Below are 14671 nucleotides of genomic sequence, written 5' to 3' on the forward strand. Positions count from 1 at the left end.
GTGTGTCTATTTAAGCATTAGCAATTTCGTGTTACATGACATCTTGTTGCCTCGTAATCTGCATCCATGGCAACCTAAGGGCTTGGTGTTCTTGGGACTGGAATACCTGTTTTCCAGGGGCACTCATTGTTTTTCTACTGGGCTTGCCTGTATTTGTGATCAATCTCCAGCTTCAGCTGCTCCCTAAATCTTTCCTTTTTCTGTTTTGTAGTTGCAAGTGATGGGTGGTTAGTTGAAGTTGGAGGAACTATGTTTGGAAGACTCTGCAAACAAATTTCTCTCTTGCAGTTATGCTTTTCTAGTGGATGTTTAAGATCAAGTGAAGATAGACCTGCACTAATTACAATTTGACTGTCTATCAAGGTAATTTAAGTCTCCTCAGGAATCACCTTGGAACATGCATAGCACCTCTTAGTGCTTCTGTCAGTGTCAGCCATCTGAATGAGTCATGGCCATTGCTTGGCCAGGTTGCTTCTGTGAAAGCTTGGGAGATTTCTCTCTCCTGGTGACTCTCCTTAGGCACACTATACACCATTTATCACTTCTCTCTGTGGTTCTCCAATCTCCTTGATCAGAAGATCAGGGACTCACCAAGTATAAGATGTTGCAGTAGAGGTTCTCTTATGTCCTGGGTCCTTATTGACCTTGGAAGACTAGGGCCAGAATATTGGTTATCCTCTTAGATCATCTATCTCTTTAATTTTTGGTCTCTAAACCTCAGTTATTGAACATCCAGAAGAGAAGTTTGATAATAGTAAGTGTAACAGAGGCAGTAAGCTTAACATTACTATCTTGTCTAAATATCAAGCACCTTAGAACATAAAATGGAACTGTTATTTCCTACTAATCATGGATTTGAATCCCTATAGAATGTTAACAGTTACATAGTTTACACAGAAAATTAGAAATCAAAACCATACATAATCCTATAGTATGACAATTATGATATTTTTGTAACATATTTGAATTTGCATTTTGACATAATTAGTCAGTCATCCCTATCTAACACATATGAATCTTTTATTTAACTTCTTGACTTTTAGTGGGATATATATCTCATAAGTTTTTGTTAAAGCTAGAGCCCTTTGTTAAAGGCTGTTCATGGATATGGCAAACAAAGAAACAAGTACACAGCTTAACAGATTGGACAAACTTATTACAAAATTAGAGTGCACTGAAATATATTTTTGACTAAATTGAATTATAAGTTTTTACAGTTTTACAAGTTATAACTATAAATAGACTAAACAGAGTTTGTTGTAGGTCAACTAACACTTGCAAGAAGAATTTGGAAGGAAAATCTTTTATCTATAATCAATATAGTTTTATATTTTATTTTGTCTTAAGAGTATTAGTAATTTTCATGTCCTTTTACTTTCATATAAGTTTCACCTCAGCTGTCTCTATACACTCAGTCACCTACTCAGATCTGTGATTTTTATTTTTGGTTACCATCTCCTGTGAATCCTGGGTCAATTTCTTCAATTGGCACCAGGTAGGTTTTAGTCCTATCCTTGTCCGTTGGCTGTGGTGTGGTTTCCAAGGCATCACTGTCATAGGACTGTACATCAGCTTCTTGAAAGGTAGAATCAACTTCTCCATATCTGGGTCCATGATACAGCCAGACAGCATTCTCTGGCATCAAGACAGGCCATTCAGCATTATCTGTAAAAACACAGGCATAGCCTCAATCCCAGAATAGCACTGAGCTATGTCCCTTTCATTATCTAGTATGAAGCTCTTTCCACAGGACCCTTCCTAGCTTTTTTCTTTTATTTGAATTGTCTTTCTGCTACTGTAGTTTCATCCTTAGTAGGATTTAAGACATTAATAGTATATACTGCCAAGTGAAGTCTATTATGAAGTATACATTTTGTACAGAATTTCCCCTCCATTTTTTTTTTTTTTTTTTTTTTGTATCTGATCAAACTCATGACCTCACACTTAACAGAAAAGCACTTAAGTGGCAGGGCTAAATCCCCAGCCCTAGAATTCCCTCTTTTGTTTTTGTAATTGAATTTAGAGCATGTGGTGGGTGAGCATGTTTAACAATTCTTAGCCTATGAATGGCATCTGAGGGAGTAATAGTGACAATAGCTAGTATTCTGTTTATTGTAGCATTTCCCTCAGTTAGAGACCCTAGCAATTGGGAATGAGAAAGGTAAATGACCAATAAAGCAGGGAACATGTGACTGTATGTCAAATTGCAGAGTGTGAAATAAATAAAAAGATCTTTCTCGTTAGTATGAATGGTGGCAGTTTTAATGTAGCACATAACACCACAAGCATAAGCACTGTCTGAAAAATGGGTTAATTGGAGTGGATGAATGATCTTGTAAGGCCCATATAACAGCTTGCAATTTGTCTTCTGTGCAGAAGAAAAACTCATAGCCTATATTTGTGTACCCGGGGTTCCTGCTTGTGGCTCCTACCTCCAACGGCTCCTATCTTGTTGCACTGGGCTATGGGTGAGCTCCTCTGCTGGCAGCAAGTCCTTGGCCTGAAGGAGAACTGTTTTTCTTCATTTTCACTCTTTGGCCCCAACAATTTGGTGGCAGTGACCAGGGGGGGTCAGTACCTGCCTTGTTGCTGGGAATGGGCTCCCTTGCTGGCACCCTACCCAGGGGACATGGCAGTGGCTATTTTTGTAGCCATGGCTTTTTTTTCTTTTGAGGTAAGTCACTGCTCCTATGGCCCTGAGCAGGCCCTCATGGAGTCCTCATAGCAGCACACAGGAGATAGGGTGGGCCAGGCTTTGGTCCCTCAGCTGCTCATCACTGCCTACAGTTGCAAACACCATGTAGTCCCCGTGACCCTCCTGCCTCACCAAGCTAGGCTGCCTCAGGGAAGCTCCCCAGGAAACTCTCCATGCTACACATCATTTATTTGTATTTTCAAAGGCCAATTGTTGAGCATTTAACTTAAAGGATGACTCTATTTTTTGAAGGGTGAAAATCTCAGGCTGTGATGTAGCAAAATTTCCCTGAACTGAGAAGGCAGGAATTTCCATCTGTGACTCAGTTAAGGTTACTGGGATACTGTTGTTCCGCCATCTTTTTTTTTGCTTGGTACTTGATTTTAAAATATTGCTTTGAGTTAAAACCTTTGTGGTTGTTAGAACCCCTCTAATCAAAATCCACAAAAAGAAAGTAAATACAGGAATTACGCATATAACAAACAGAGCAATATATGTGTTTGTGATTCTTGAGACTCTGCCCCATGGTCAACAACTGGTAAAAACAATGCACCTCTTTCTTTTTTGTCTCTCTTGAGCTCATTTTTGTTTGTTTGTTTGTTTTTCTGGCTCTAGTGAATCTTTTACACTGAGTTTAACACCTGATGATGTCAATATCAATACACTCCTATGATGAATATTGATGTTCTTAATCCACTTCTGCACACTTTTGTAATCACAATGAGAAGTGTTCTCTCACTTACTATGTTTTTTTACCCTGGTCTGTGTTCAGGTATCATTTGCAGGCTTGCAGGCTTCCTACTACAACTCTACATGTTCCCCAGTGGAAGGATGATGAGGGGATAGAAAAATAAAGAAATGAGATGAAAGCTGAGTTCAGGGAGAGCCCACTCTGGATGGGAGGAAAGGAACTGCTCAACCACTGTACTGTGTCTATTTAAACATTAGCAATTTAGTGTCATGTGACATGTCATTGCCTAGCAACCTGCATCCATGGCATATGTGATCAATCTCCAGCTTCAGCTATTCCCTACAGTTATCCTCTTGCCTCAGCCTCCCAAATGCTGGAGTGACAGGGTTGCCCTACCATTCCAGGCTATTTTTTTCTTTTTGACATATTGATTCTTTCATTCATATATGTTGGAATACATAAAATTTACATTTGTTTGAAAGGATTTCTTTAATTAGCATCACAGGATGGGTTCACTGGGAACAGACTCTAAGGCAGAGATTCACATGCAGAAAGTTTATTTGCTCTTGGATGCCACACATATAGAGAAACAGCAGCATTGGGCTGAGGGAGAAGCTGACCTGTGGCACAGCCTCAAGAAAGGCCTCAGCTGATTCAAGGGGACCCTGGCACTGGGATAACCCTTCTCAGATGCAGTGAGTGGATGGAACTTTGAATCCTGCATTGATCTTTCTGGGTGCAGGCTGCTCCCAGGAAGGGTGCATGACCCTGGGAGAGGCAGATGATCAAGCTCAAAGTCCAAGTTGCCAGTCTCTACTTCTTGGCTGTTAGGACAAAGGCTTTAGTGGTGGGTGTGCAAATAATCTTTGAGATTCAGCTTTTAATTCTTTTGGGTATATACCTAAAATTGAACTTCCTGGACTATATGGTAATTTTATTCTTAATATTTTAGGGGCACTTGTTTTCCAGACAATTGTACTGTTCTACTTGCTTGCTTATAATGTACAAGAGTTTTAATTTTGCCATATCCTTGGCCAACAATTTGTTATTTTTTTAATCATCATAATGGGTTTAAGGTACTATCTCATAATAATTTTGATTTTATTTCTTTAATACAATTGTTTTTTGAAGTAAATTTTATTATCTTATACTTCTAAAAGTAATATATTGTATTCATCGTAGAAAACTGGGAAAATACAGGAAACCATAATAAAGAAATAAACATCTCTTGGAATCCTGGTAGGGTGATCAGTGTAGCACTTTATTCTGTGTCTGTTGAGTCTTTAATTCTGTCCCTATTTATACATGGCTGATGCTGGCCCACACTAGCTTTGATACAGTTTAGCCAAAAGCATCCTATTCATGGGGTGAGTGCAACCCAGGGCCAAGATGTACAGCTTGATAAGCAAAGCACAGCTAGATTTCAGACCTTACTTGCTGCAGGGCAGGTGCTTTGAACAATGTGTACAACCACATTGCAGTGCTGAATGTACCCATGGGTTTTAATTAATTTATTTTTTTGTAAAACTGAGATCATAGCCAGACATGGTGGTTCACACTTGTAATCCCAGCATTCTGGAAGACAGAGGTAGGAAGATCAAAAGTTTGAGGCCTGTGTGGGCAATTTGGCAATTTAGCAAAACTCTGTCTCAAAATAAGAGCTGGAAATGTAGCACAGTGCAAAGACCCTCTACCACAACAAACAAACAAATGAAAAGCAAGATCCTACTAGTTTGAAGTCTGTGTTTGGGTAGAATGTAATTTAGTCAACATTTATTGGATAGTTGTTTATAAAGTTCTGATGTTATAAAACCTTGCTGATATAATCCTTGTATATAAATCTTGCATATTTAAAATTAATTCCTTATGATAAATTCCTATAAATTGCTTTGAGAATTAAATTCACTAAGTGCTTATTATGTGCCTTGGATTGTGCTCTGAAACCACGCGCGCGCGCGCGCGCGTGCGCGCGCGCACACACACACACACACACACACACACACAGAGACAGGTGTATGTATAGATACAGCAATATAGGTACTATTATTATCTATTTTTAGACAGAAAGCTGAAGCACAAGAGTTGAAGTTACCTGATTGAAGTAACAAAGCTGGAAAATGGCAGAGCTGGGATTTGCATACCCGTTTGTTGGCTCTGTCTGCTGCAGAACCTGAGCTCTTCACATACTGCAAGACATGTTTAAAGGATGAGACAGATGGAGTTGAGAATTTTCAGAATAAAAAAGCCTTACATCATCAGTGGAGCAGAGCCTCACCAATTGATAATTTCCATAGGTGATGGGAGCATTCAAAAGCAATGAGTTTTTATTAACATATTTGTTAGAAAAGCTTTCTTGACAGGATGATTAATATTCCAACAGGATACACATTGTTCACTTCTGAGCTCTTTTTAAGAGAAGCAATTTTAGAAGATAATTTAAATTTAGATGTAATCTAGCAACACATGATAATGCCTTCATGTCCTCTTTAGTTTAGATTCCAAGTTATCTGGCACCAGAAAGGAATAGCTTTGACAACCTTACTAGGCCACTCACTCTCCTGTGCTGCACCTTAGAGTCTGCTTTTCTTAGGCAGGGTGATGCTATTTGTCCTCTGCCTCACAGGGATGTTAGGATCTATAGTCCTATGAGTCTGTGAAAGGAGAGAGGGGGAGGGAGGGAGAAAGCGGGGAGGATTGAGGAAGGGAAGGAGACAGAAAGGAGAGAGTGGGGGAGAGTATGTGTGTGTTAATGATGAGATACATTGTTTTGAAAAATACTTTTTTTATACAAGGTGTGATTTAAATTTTTAAAATTAGTCAAAGACACATTGCCTCTAATCTCCCTTGACATACTCTGCCTCACATTTATTCCATTATTCTTGCCATTTTCTGAAACAATTTTAGAGGTGCTCTTTATGTCTTCACATAATCCTAAATTTTTAGAGTTTAAAACCCTAAGTAGCTGAGAAATATATAATGCAATTTTAGATAAATGTGTAAGTGGGGAAAAAAGACGGTAAGCAAAAGACAGAGTAGTCTTGTCTGATTTCTATATGAAAGATAATTTCAATGTCTTAAACTGCTATAAATTAACATAGCTGGAGGGTAAGTATAAATAAAATTAGATAAAGGAAATTACAATATAGAAGATGTTAGCAAATAATGTTATCATGTTAGCTTTTTGTGACTATAATAAAATGGCTGAGACTTACAAAGAGAAAAGGTTCACACTGGCTCATATTTTACTTTTCAGTCCATGACTGATTGGCTCTGTAGCTTTGGCTTCAGTGAGACCATGTGGCCAAGCACAACCAACCATCTCATGGCAGCCCGCAAGGGTGGAGGGACTAATACCCTACAAACCTCTTTGAGGGCATAACTTTAGTGACTTCCAACCACCTACCAGACCTTACTCCTTAACATGTCCACCACCTCCCAATAGTGGTTCAGCTGAGGACTAAGCCTTTAACATATTGGTTTCTGGGAGGCATTCCAAACCCAAACTGTGGCACTAATTATTTGTATTTAAGTTGGTGCTACCACTTCTTTCTAACTTTTGCTTAAATAATTATTGTGATTTTATTGTAACTGTTAGTTGAAACCAGTAGCTGTTTTCTAGGTGCACAGTTTAAAAATGTATTGCTCCATGACAGGTAGGGTGGTGCATACTTGCAATCCCAGCTACTTGGGAGGCTGAGGTGAAGGAGGACAAGTTTGCGAACAGCCAGGGCAACTTAGCAACTTATCAAGACCCTGCATCTAAATTAAAGAAGTTCTGGGAATGTAGCTTGATGCTTATTGGATTCAACTGGTACCACAAGGAAAAACAGAAAGAAAAGATTTTCTCTAAACCTCCCCTTCCCCAGTATTGGGGATTGAACCTAGGGTCTTTTTACTGGGTTACACTGTCAGCTCTTATAATTTTCTATCCTTTCTTTCTTTTCTTTCGTTTTTTTTTTGGAGACAGGGTCTCCCAAAGTCACTAAATTGTCCAGGCTAGGCTCAAACTTGGGGTTTGCCTGTCTCAGCTTTCTGAAGTGCAGGGATCACAAGGATGTGCCATCTTGCCTCTTTATCCAAAGCCTGAATTCTTTTTTTTTTTTTCCAAACCTGAATTCTTATAGACTGCTTGTAGAAATGTAAAACCATTTTGGGAAACTTTGGTTGTAGTGACTAAAGCTCATCATGTACACTCCTTATATTCCAATAATTCCACGCCTAATAGAAAATATTTGTTTATGTCAGAAAAGTTTTAACTAGAGAAAAAGTTCAAAGAATAAAAAACCATCAAGGGGCAGGAGCAAGGATAGCAGATAGATAACAGCTGGCTACAGAAGCTCCCTGAGATAGTCAACTTAGAATTCAGCATAATACAGAGTGGAGAGCCCCAAACAGAAGGAGATGAATTCTCTCGTCCCAAGAAGAAATTAAGGTGAGAAGAACCAAACCAAACAAACCAACCAGTGCTATTATTGGAACAGCTAAAGGTTCAGTGTTCCCGCTGCAGTGGTTGACTTGCCAACCATCGGAGGTACCACTGTGACTTGCCGAGGTCCTGCTGCTTCGACTCACTGGAGGCTCAGTTACATTGAGTTTGGGGGTCGGTGAGCTGAATGGAGAGCTGAGTTGGCAGGGTGCCTACATAGACCTGTGGTGAGTGACAGGAGTGGAGCCACTTCGTAGAAAGGGGGCTCTGGCAGATGACATTCTGGGACCAGGCAGGACTGGCAAGTACAAGGGACAGCAGTGACTTCAGTAAGTGGTTCCCTTCCTGAACAGGATTGGTGGAGTGAGGTAGGCCTGGGTCACTTGATCTGGCTAAGACCCAATAGGTTATCTGAAATCAAGTCCCTACAGTGGTGGCGCACACTAACCACACTAACCCAGTGAAGCCTCAGAAGTTTTACTGACCTGGAGGGGAGGTGGCGCAAAGTAATACAGTGCAGGCTGCAGCAGCTTGACTGACCCGGAGGGGAGGGGCCAGCATATGCTATCCCTGTCTGCAACACACTAGCACATGGCAGTGGCAAGGGTCATTTAGCCAACATGCTTCAGAAGAATTGTAACCAACAAAGAAAGAAGCTGGGGCCTCCTGGAAGAAGCAAAAAAGATAGGAAGAGGAAGCAACAACAAAAAGTCCCCAGGTCCCAACCCTGAGAACATTGACCCAGGATATGTAAATACAAAGGAGAATGAGAACAGCAAACATGCAATATCAGACACAGTGCCAGTGGACATAAAGAGCTATATTCGGGACCTCATAGATGAGTTCATAAGTGAAATATTTAGCCAAGTAAATCAGTAACAATACAAAGGCTAGAAGATGACAAGAGGATTTATAACTTGAGAATAAAGACTGTGAATGAAGAAGCAGGGGTACAAACAAAGGAACTATAAAGGCTATTCACAGAAATAATTAAGGAAAACTTCCCAAACATAGGAAAAGGAAATTATATTCTGATATATGAAGGATACAGAACTCCAGCCACCTACAACCAAAATAGAGCTATACCCAGACACATAATAATCAAGATCCCAGAAATTCAATATAATACCCAGAAATAAAAAAACCCTTCAGCCACTATACCTGGAAAAATAAGCCCTGGAGAGATAAATACAGAAGAGAAACAGTGCAGTAATCACACAATATTAGATATAGCATCAGTGGACATAAAGAAATACCTTCATGAACTCATAGACAAATATAAAACTGTACTTCTGATCCAAGTGAGGCAAGATATAAAATGATTAATTAAAGAAATGATAAGCCCCTCCCAAGAGAACACAGATGGAAGAACAGAGGAATTCAGAAAAAGAAGAGAAACCTTTGATGAAGAATATAAACAAAATCTAGAATACATGAAACAGATCCAAAGAGATTACCAGGAAACTAAAAACTCCATTGAAAGCTGGCAAAATGCCTTGATAGAAACTAAAGCCAGCCTTTTGAAACTTGAAGAGAGATTTATGGTGTGTGATCATGAAAGAAAAGATCTCTTAAAAATAACAAGGAACCAGAAAGAAACAATACAAAGGCTTGAAGATGACAAGAAGATTTATAACTTAAGAATAAAAAACCTGAGTGAAGAAGCAGGAGTAACTACAAATGAGCTACAAAGAATATTCACAGAAATAATTAAGGAAAACTTCCCAAGCATAGGAAAAAGAAATTATATCCAGGTAAAAGAGGCATATAGAATTCCAGTCACCTACAACCAAAAGAGATCTACACCCAGACATAATAATCAAGATTCCAGAAATCCACCACAAGAACAGAATATTAAAAGCAGATTACCTATAATGGAAAAATTATCAAAATAATGACAGACTTATCAACACAAACTCTTAAATCAAGAAGAGCCTGGGAGGAAATAGTCCAAGCCCTGAAAGAAAATAACCTCCAACCAAGACTGATGTACCCGGAAAAACTATCTCAACATTAATGGAGAAACAAAGATATTTCCAAGACAAGGAGGAACTGTGGGAGTTCATGGCCACCAGCCCAACCCTACAAAAAATACTGAAGGACATTCCAGAAAGAGAGGAAAAAAATCAGGATTCCAGCAACAGTGACATAGAGGCCTCAATGAATGGGGCTGACAGTGGAATGAAGGAGTAAAGTGGACAAATAATGACAGAAGAATAAAATAGCAGAAATGAGGCAGAGGCGGTAAGCTATACTCTTGAATATAGATAGCCCTGATACACTAACAAAAAAAGAAACACAGGCAGAGTAGATTAGGAGGCAGGATCCATCACAATGCTCTGAATAGGAGATATACTCAGCTGAAAGAGGGTTAATAAACTGAGAATCAAAGATGAGAAAACAATGCTATGTGTGACAGAAATAGGGACAACTCATCCAGCAGCTGCAGATAGATTGGAAAGCTATGACTCTTTTGGGCAGTGTAGAACTACACAGCTGGAAGGAAGGACAACCTTGTGACTTTAGTAAGTAAAGGAGTATAGCTCAAGATCAAGCTCAGGAGTAAAAAGATTTAGCAACACTCAGATAGATAACAGGTTGGCCCCCTAATCTAAAAACTAAAAGAGCTAGTGGGACCCAAAATATACAAAGCACCCTAAGAAAGGTGAAAGGGAGGAATTGTCTAAAAAAGGAAGGCAGAGGACATTGTTAATAGTGTATTGGGATTTAAAAGTCACAGTAGTCTTATTGCTCTGTTCAGTTTGATTATATTTTGTTCCCATCTGTCTGCTCATTAGATTTGAGGACACAGCTAACCCAAAAATAGCAGGTTATACCATGGTAACTATCCTTAATTTCCTATTAACTTACACTGAAACCCTGTATTACTTACATTGTCTTACTATGACTGATCTTATTTGAATCTGGTTTGTTAGACTGCTGTTTAGCCTTGACTGATTTCATTCGAATTTGGTATGCTTGATAGTTTCAAGTCTGGGAGTGAAAACAACTACTTTGAAGATAACAAGATGTAAAAGATATCCGTTCTGGTTTTGATTATTAACTGCTTTCAAGTACTACAATATCTTCAAAGTTCTGTTTTTATTAAAATAGCTATGTAATGTTATGTTCAATTATATCATGCCTGATGATGTGGACAATGCTATTGAAAATAACAAGAGAAAGTAACTACTGTAGATCACCTAATATTGTGGTCCTATATGTCTTTTTCACTTCATGTTTTTCTAGGAATTTATTTTGTTGCCTTGTTTTGTCTGTTTTTCCCTATAATACAGAAAGGATAGATATGCATGTCGAGATTCACACATGGGAAGAATTTCTAAACTATTTACGGAAACAGATTATATAATACACGATGTAATGAACGGATGCTCTGAAGAAGAGACACTAAGAAACCCAGTGCTAATTCTGTAGCATTGTGATATGAAATCTAGCAATACTATCATTCACTGTTCAGAGTGATATTAGTCTAGTGTCTTATGTTCAGTTTCAGCAAATGTAAAGATAAAGACAGCTACTTTGAAGAGACCGAGAAACATTATGGTAGACATTATTGACTTCCCCAAAATCAGGTCTTGAAGACCTAAAAAGCCTTTATCATCCTGTAATGATCTGATTAGTTCTATAATGTTCAGTATATATTCAATCTGTGTGAAGATGGGGACAACTATTTGGAAGAAAACTAGAGAAAATAAGATAAAACAGTGAAGATCTCCAGTGGACTTGCTTGGAAATCTATGTTCCTTTAAATTGTTTCCTTATAAACTGTTTTGTTCTGTTTAATCTTACCCTCTTTAAGATAAAAAACAAGTGTGTAGGACTGATAACCATATTACTAAGTTCTTGTTGGATCATTGAGAACTGTTTGCAGTGTTATTAGTTGAATATCACTTTGTATGCTTTAATTTTGTAACTTGAGCAACTATTTCTAAGATGATGGTATGTAACTTATCGACTGGTGATTTCTTACTGTTTATTTTTCTGAAATTCTGTATTGTTTCTACTCTTTTTATGTTTTTTTTCCTTTAAAACAAAAAAGAATAACGTCAGACTTCTCAACACAAACCATCAAGTCAAAAATAGCCTGGAGCAAAATATTCCAAGCCCTGAAAGAAAATAACCTCCATTCCAGATTGATATACTCTGCTAAACTGTCTCTAGAAATTAATGGAGAAACAAGATGCTTCCAAGACAAAGAGGAACTTGGGAAATTTGCAACCACCAATCCAACTCTATAGAGAATCCTGCAGGGCATTCTAGAGAGACAGAGAAAAGTACAAGGATTCCAGGAACAGTGGCAGAGAGGCCTCAATGAATGGAGCAGAAAACAGAATGAAGAAGATAAGCAGACAACTGATGGCAAAAAAAGAGCATAACAAAAATGAGGCAGAGAAGATTTTATTCAAAAATGATATGATTGATAGTATCAAGTCAGAGTATAGGCAACTACACTGAAGATGACAAGACTCTACAATACATATTCTGGTTTGATAACTGCTGGTTTTTGAAGTTCTATACTATATACAAAGTTGTGTTTTTATTAATACTATTATGTACTGACATATTCAATTATACTATGTCTGATGATATAGTCAATTCTATTGGAGATAACAAGAGACACCACAGGAACTATGGTAGAATCATTTGTACAATAGCATATAATGTTAATGTTAATTGAGGGTATTATGTTCTTGTATATAGCATATCTTTATTCTTTTTTCTATATTTTTATTTTAAAGGGAATAAAACAACAGTAAAATGTTTATTTCGTTTCATGTGTTTATAGGAGTATGTTTTGTTTTGCCTTGCTTTGTTTTGTTTCTCCCTCTAATATAGAAAGGATAGAAATACTTTTAAGACTCATGCATGTGTAGAATCTATAAACAGTTTATGTGTCATAACACATGATGAAATGAACAGATACTTTGAAGAAAAAAAGACGCTAAAATACCCAATGCTGACCCTGGAGTGTCATAATGTGAAACCCAGCAGTAGTATTATTCTTTGTTTAGAGTGATATTAGCCTGCTTGGGTTTATTCAATCTCAACATAATTGAAGATATGGATAACTGCATGTATGTTTAAGTGTATGGGATTTATAACCATATTTCTAAGTTTTTGTTGGATAGTTGAACAGAACTGGTTGCAATCTCACTGTTTGAATCCCCACTTTATATGCTCTATTTTAGTATCTTGAATAACTATTTGTAAGAAGACAATCTGAAATCAACTAGTGATTTCTTACTATTTATTTTTTTCTTTGAAATTATGCATTATTGCTACCCGTTTTCTGTTTTGTTTTAGTCTTTGTTTGTTTAGCCTTTCTTTAAATTAAATTTTAAAAAAAGACACTACAGTACCAGGGTTGATCACGAATGTCATGACGTGAAATCCAGCAATACTATTATTCTTTGTTCAGAATGATATTAATCTGCTTTAGTTTGTTTAATCTAAACATAAATGAAGATATGGATAACTGCATGTATGTTTAAGTGTATAGGATTGACAACCATGTTACTAAGTTTTTGTTGGACTGTTGAACAGAATTGTTTGCGGTCTCACTGTTTGAATTTCCACTTTACATGTTCTTTTTGTATCTTGAACAACTATTTGTAAAATGACAATATGTAAACATCAACTAGTGATTTCTTACTGTTTATTTTTTTCTCTGAAAGTATGTATTATTTCTACCTATCTTCTGGTTTGTTTAGTCTTTCTTTAAATAAAATTTAAAAAAATTAAACCATCATCCTACTATCAAGATAATCATTACCAGCATTTGTAAAGACAGTCTTACTTAACTCATTGTTTGGTAGTGGGCTTATTTTATGTAATAATATATTGGGAATATATTTCCTTGTAAGATATTTTTAACACACATTTAAAAATTTTTTTATTTTAATTAGCACATGTTTGCAGTTCATGCAGTTTGTGATCATCTTGGGGGAATGGCTACATGTGTATACTACTTTTTTTTAATAAATCTCCTTCCCTTCCTTCCTCCCCCTCTTTTTCCTCCAGTTTCTCTATCCAATTTTCATTTTTGTTGGTGTTATTAGTCTTAGCTTGTTATAGCATATAATGTTAATGTTAATTGAGGGTATTATGTTCTTGTATATAGCATATGTTTATTCTTTTTCCTATATTTTTATTTTAAAGGGAATAAAACAACAGTAAAATGAAATAAAACAGAAATAGGACAGTAGGAAACCCACAATCATTACCATATCACATATCGTTACGCTCTAACTAGTTGCTCAGACTACTGGCCCCAGGCTTGCACAGCTACTCAGACAACATAAACGTCAGGCTGCTTCCCTCCTTCAGTTATTACCCTCTCAGCCTGTGCCACATCTGGCCTGCAGGGCTTCTGCTGGCACACAGTGGGTGGGAGGCAGTGGGGCACAGCTTCCTTGTTGCTTCCCCAGCCGGCTGGCAGTGCCTCTGCCGGCACACGGGAGGGTTACAAAGCTTCCTTGCTGCTTCTCCCCATCTGGCAGGTCCTCCTCTGGCACACAGTGTTGGAGAGGGGGCACATGGCTCCTTGCTGTTTCTCCTCATTCAGCAGGGCCACCAGCCCTGGTTTTCTTATTTTTGCTGGATTCCTGACTTTTCTCTCTCCATGGGCTTCAAGTCTTAGTTCAGTTCCTTCCTGCGTTCATGGGACCCACCTCTCTCCTTCTCTTCCTCATATTGTTCTAAAACTTGGAGAGGTTCTTTCTCTGGTGCTCACCACTCCACCATTTTCCCAGAAGTCTCTGTATCTTTATTCTTTTTTTTCCTTTGGTACTGGGAATCAAACTCATGACCTTGCACTTGCCAGGCAGGTGCTGTGCTG

At 37.9% G+C, this 14671-nt stretch overlaps 1 long non-coding RNA gene across 1 annotated transcript; it reads left to right on the forward strand.

The window, feature by feature from the left end:
• Positions 1–217: 217 nt before the first annotated feature.
• On the forward strand, positions 218–13582 carry LOC134478706 (uncharacterized). The gene is made up of 2 exons (XR_010051488.1): positions 218–363; positions 11109–13582. It is a non-coding gene; the product is annotated as an uncharacterized LOC134478706 (long non-coding RNA).
• Positions 13583–14671: the final 1089 nt, after the last annotated feature.

The sequence above is a fragment of the Cavia porcellus genome, unplaced genomic scaffold (assembly GCF_034190915.1).
Source record: "Cavia porcellus strain 051 isolate PalLab524CR breed Dunkin Hartley unplaced genomic scaffold, mCavPor4.1 scaffold_14, whole genome shotgun sequence".
NCBI classification, from domain to species: Eukaryota; Metazoa; Chordata; class Mammalia; order Rodentia; family Caviidae; genus Cavia; species Cavia porcellus.